Genomic DNA, 6,000 nt, shown 5'->3' with positions numbered 1-6,000 from the left:
ACTATTGTTTTCTAGATGGATTTTCCGGATATTTTCAAATTCCAATAGCACCCGAAGATCAAGAGAAAACCACATTCACGTGCCCTTATGGTACTTTTGCTTACAAACGCATGCCATTTGGACTTTGCAACGCCCCTGCAACCTTTCAAAGGTGTATGATGGCGATTTTTCACGACATGATAGAAGAATGCATGGAAGTATTCATGGATGACTTTTCAGTCTTCGGTGATACATTTAAATCATGTCTAGTTAATCTGGAACGAATGCTAATTAGATGCGAAAAATCAAATCTAGTACTTAATTGGGAGAAATGCCATTTCATGGTTAAAGAAGGCATCGTTCTTGGACATAAAATTTCAAAAGAAGGAATTGAAGTGGATAGAGCTAAAGTAGATGTAATTGCTAAACTTCCACATCCCACAAATGTTAGAGGAGTTAGGAGTTTTCTAGGGCATGCCGGTTTTTACCGACGTTTCATAAAAGATTTTTCTAAAATTGCCACTCCTATGAATAAACTCCTAGAAAAGGATGCTCCATTCATCTTTTCAGATGAGTGTATCAAATCTTTTAATATTCTTAAAGAAAAACTCACTAATGCGCCGATCATGATAACACCAAATTGGAATCTACCATTCGAACTAATGTGCGATGCAAGTGATTTTGCAATGGGAGCCGTTTTAGGACAAAGGATTGAAAAACGATTTCAACCTATATATTATGCTAGTAAGACGTTACAAGGAGCACAAACGAACTATACAACTACTGAAAAAGAACTCCTTGCTATTGTCTTTGCTTTTGAAAAATTTCGATCATATCTCGTTCTAGCAAAAACGGTGGTCTATACCGACCATTCTGCTCTTAGATACCTATTTTCAAAACAAGATGCTAAACCAAGATTAATCCGTTGGATCTTACTCTTACAAGAGTTTGATATTGAAATCCGAGATAAAAAAGGAGCAGAAAATCTCGCCGCTGATCATCTTTCTCGTCTTGAAAATCCCGAATTAGAAGTTCTAAATGAATCAGCCATACAAGACAACTTTCCTGATGAATATCTATTGAAGATAGATTATAAAGAAATCCCATGGTTTGCAGACTATGCAAACTACTTAGTTTGTGGATTCCTTGAAAAAGGATTATCGTACCAAAGACGAAAGAAATTCTTCAGTGATATAAAACACTATTTCTGGGAAGATCCACATCTGTTTAAAAGTTGTCCCGATGGAATAATACGCCGATGTGTATTTGGAGATGAAGCTAGTAAAATTTTAAACCATTGTCACACAGGACCAACAGGAGGGCATTATGGGCCTCAACTAACAGCAAGAAAAGTTTATGAAGCTGGATTCTATTGGCCTACAATTTACAAAGACGCACACCTTCTTTGCAAATCCTGTGATGCATGTCAAAGGACCGGAAAAATAAGTCAACATGGTGAAATGCCACAAAATGTCATCCAAGTATGTGAAGTATTTGACATTTGGGGTATTGACTTTATGGGTCCATTTCCAAAATCTCATAATAATTTATATATACTCGTAGCCATTGATTATGTATCTAAATGGGCGGAAGCACAAGCTCTCCCAACTAACGATGCACGAGTTGTAGTAAACTTTTTAAAACATCTTTTTGCAAGGTTTGGAACACCGAAAGCTTTAATAAGTGATCGGGGAACTCATTTTTGTAATAATCAACTTGAGAAAGTTCTTAAAAGATATGGAGTAACTCATAAAATCTCCACCGCATATCATCCACAAACAAGTGGACAAGTTGAAAATACCAACCGAGCTTTAAAACGTATTCTAGAGAAAACCGTAGGATCAAATCCGAAGGAATGGTCCATTAAATTGGATGATGCACTCTGGGCTTTTAGAACAGCCTACAAAACTCCAATTGGAACCACACCTTTTAGACTTGTTTATGGAAAAGCATGTCATCTTCCAGTAGAAATTGAACACAAAGCATTTTGGGCTTTGAAGACATGTAATCTTGATTTACATGAAGCCGGACGTCTACGATTAAGTCAACTAAACGAATTAGAAGAATTAAGACATGAAGCATACGATAATTCGTTAATCTATAAAGAAAGAACGAAGAAATGGCATGATAAAAGAATCAGAAGTTCAAAAGAATTTAAAGAAGGAGACAGAGTTCTTCTTTTCAATTCACGATTCAAGCTATTTTCTGGAAAATTGAAATCAAGATGGTCTGGACCATTCATAGTCAAAAGAGTTTTCCCATACGGAACGATAGAATTGATAAATTCAAATGGGATTGAATTTAAAGTTAATGGTCACAGAGTTAAACATTACATACATGGTCCAATGGAAATCGACAACGAAGTTAATCACAATTTCGACACCACAGCTAACTAAGTGTGGGGAGAATCAAGTCTTTAAAGGATAATATGTATTTCTGTTAGAGTTAGATTGTCTGTTTTCGTGTAGTTCTCGAAAATGGAACACGTATGGTCTTTCCCTAGCAGACCCTAAAGAACTAGTCTTCTCCCCCCATTCTGAATTTTTATTTTTTTTAGGTTTTTACGATATGAAGACTGCCTGTGAACTAAACCATGGTCTAATGCTACACGCTTTGATCACTAAAAGAAATAATGACATACTACCGAGCGAATTAGTATCAGTAATCAGAGAAAGAATGGACGGAGTTAGAAAAGGATCCAGATGCGAAGATAATAAGTTACAATTTGGTAAAGGAAAATCAAAATCCGCAGCGAAAAGAAGAGCACGACACCTAGAAAGATGTCACAAATGCGGAAAATGGTCACATGGAGGTAAATGTTCAAATAATCAAACCTATTCAAATACCGAATTTGTTACTTTATGCAGAGACGGACCGTTCATATGTTTAGAAGAAAAGACAATGAATGCTCGAGGTTACGCCTATGCAGCCATGGAAAACCAATTAAACCGACTATCTTATGAATATAATAGATCATATAACTAAGAAATCTATTTCACAGGTATGTCTGTATAGTTTTTATTTTTATTTTTATTTTTAACCTTTTGATAATAAACGCTAATTTGTTCGCTAAAAAGTATTAAATTGGTATTGAATAAAATTAGGTTTGGCGACCGAAATTATTGATATCATTCAAAAATTTATTACATCACTGCGAAATTTAACGTTTATTCTTAAGGTATAAATATCTTTAATCAATCAACCCAAAATATTTCAAAAATTCGTCATGAGTTAAATTAGGTCTTGGAACCGAAATTACTTTACCGAAAAGAGGGGCGCATATTTTTGATAATATTTGATTGATTAAAGTGGGATAAAAAGACAAAAAGATTTTTAATTTATTTTTTTTTACCATGTTTTTAAAATTAATATTTAAATCTTAAATTAATATTGTAAACTTTGTAAAAACAATATTTTTAAAATTTTAAATATTTGAAAAATTAATATAAGTTTGGTATGAATTTATAATATGAATTTTTAAATTAAGTTTGGTGTGAATTTTTAATTTTTAAAATATGAATTTTTAATTTTATGCATTTCAAATTTTAAGTTTGGTGTGATTATTTTTTTTATTAATTTTGAATTTTATATTTAAGTCGTGTGAATTTAAAAACAAAAATTTACTTTATCTCATTAAGTTAAGAATATGATTTTTAAAATTCGTCGTAAGTTGAAGACTAGGTCTTTGAACCGAAATTGCTTTACCCAAGGGAGGGACGAGAACTTTTATTATCATTATTTTTAATCTTATTAATTTAAAGTATACCAAAAACATTTAAAAAAACCCAAAAATCTTAGCTTTTAAAACAATCGCTACAAAAAGACAAATTTTAAAATTTTGTCGAAGGACGGACTAGGACATCGATCCGAAACGACCTCGTCCTAAATAACAAGGGAAACAAAATTTTAAAATTAAATACTTAATTGATTTATAAGTTAATGATTATATAAAAAAAAAAAAAAAAGAGTAAACTCCGCGACTCGCGGAGTTTGAAGTGCAAACCTCCGCGACTCGCGGAGGGACCAAATTACAGAAAAAAAAATATAGAGAGCTGCACGAACTGATCAGCTCCCACACACAAAACTGCAAAAATACAGCTCGAAAAAACCCCGAAAAAACCCGAAAATCACCCCCAAAAATCTCAATTTTTAACCGTTAATCACCAAATTTTTTGCTAAAATCATGTTGAGAAGGATGATATCTAAGAATTACTCAAGAAAAACGGTAAATTTCTACACCTAAACACCATTTAATTCGAATTTTAGTGTTCTTGAGCTATTTTTCCCCAATTTGATTTTGATGCTTTTTAGTGTAATTAGACTTAAATTGTTTATGTATTATGCTTGTATAACCTAGATTGATGCTGTTTAACATGATTAGAAGCCTTAAACTTCAAATTTTGAATAATCTAGGGTTTGTGTTCTTGAGCAATTTGGGGCTTTTTGATATAAACAGGTTATGGCCGATTTTTGTCATGAATTGTTGCTAAATTGAGTAGTGTAACATGTCTAGGTAGTTAAATGATCCAAACTTTGAGCCTAAACATGATTTTGAGAATTAAAGTGGACTTTTTCAAGTCCAAAATTCATGAACTTGATTTTTGAAAGATAATGCCATTTGAGACTTGTTTAATTGCTAGTAATGATTATTTTGACATGTTATTTGAGTTGAATGCTTATGAACTTGGCGAAAATTTTCGTATATGCTTATTTGAAAAAGTGTAGATTTGATAAAAATGTGAAAATAAGCTTAAGTTTGATATAAATTGATAATGTCATTGTAATTATTTTGATTGATGATTTTGCTGACACTAATGCATATTTGGATGCACAAAATTTATGTTTGATGTGTTTTGCAGAATGAAAGGGGTGAATCTTCATCCCAAACCCGCAATGCTCCTGCCGAGAATTTGGAACAACAGGAGGTAGATAACTACTACAAGCAGGATGTACCTCATCCAGTCATGACCTTTTCCGATATGCATTAGGAAGAGTTGCACCCGAACCTGCGATTTGACAGACTTTGATTAGATTATCCAAAATATCAACGGGGTTTGCATACTCTTCACTCTAAGGTTGTTGAGGTACCAAGGGTCATAGAATGGGGACCCTTAGAAGCTGTAGAATTGGCCGGGCCAATTAGGGAATTACTTGTACAGAGGTATGGTAATTCTTCTTTTAATGACTGGATATGTTTATTCACCATACGCAGACCTGTATATAAAGTATGGTGTGAAGAGTTGTTATGTAGTATAGAGTTGAATGATCGGGTAGCTAGTTTAACCGATCGTTCTTTTATTAGATTTTTGTTAGGCGGTTCGATGCGCCACATGTCTTTACTGGACATGGCTCAGGCTTTAAGTATATATACGCCTGAGGAGTTAGCGTCTGCCGATTGTAGAGGATTGATACTAAACGGTAGAAAGATAGATGAAAATTTTGATACACACGGTGTGTGGAGTCAAATGACAAGCCATCACCGTTTCAAAGGGGGAAATTACTCTTATTTGGATATAGATAGAGCCGAATTAAGAGTGATACATAGGTTTTTAGCTAATTCGATTACACAAAGGGGTAAGAACAAAGAAAAGGTAAATGAACAAGATTTGTTTTACCATATGTGTATTCGAGACCCACAGAGCGCTGTAAGTATACCATATTGTGTGGGTTATTATTTATCAGCTATGGTTCGGGGGATGCGTCCACATAGCATAATAGGAGGTGGTATTTTTATTACTTTGATTGGTGAATATCTCGGTGTGGATATAAGTCGGGGGAGATTATTACTAGAAGAGCCGGAACCCCGCGACACTATAGGTTTAAATGTATACCATGGTGCGAAAGTTTTGAAGCGGCGAAATAACGCCGCAGTACGATACCATGGTAGACATCCACAGGTGGAGAGAAACCAGGAACAAGGTAATGTAGGAGGGGGGAATGAGATGCAAGAAATGCATAGGTTTATAGCTTCTCAGGAATACGAAAATGCTAGACAGAGAGCATTTGAAGATTGGCAAGTTC

This window comes from Rutidosis leptorrhynchoides, chromosome 2 (genome assembly GCF_046630445.1).
Source record: "Rutidosis leptorrhynchoides isolate AG116_Rl617_1_P2 chromosome 2, CSIRO_AGI_Rlap_v1, whole genome shotgun sequence".
Classification (NCBI taxonomy): Eukaryota; Viridiplantae; Streptophyta; class Magnoliopsida; order Asterales; family Asteraceae; genus Rutidosis; species Rutidosis leptorrhynchoides.
The sequence above is the reverse complement of the archived record's forward strand: the minus strand, read 5'-3'. Positions refer to the sequence as shown.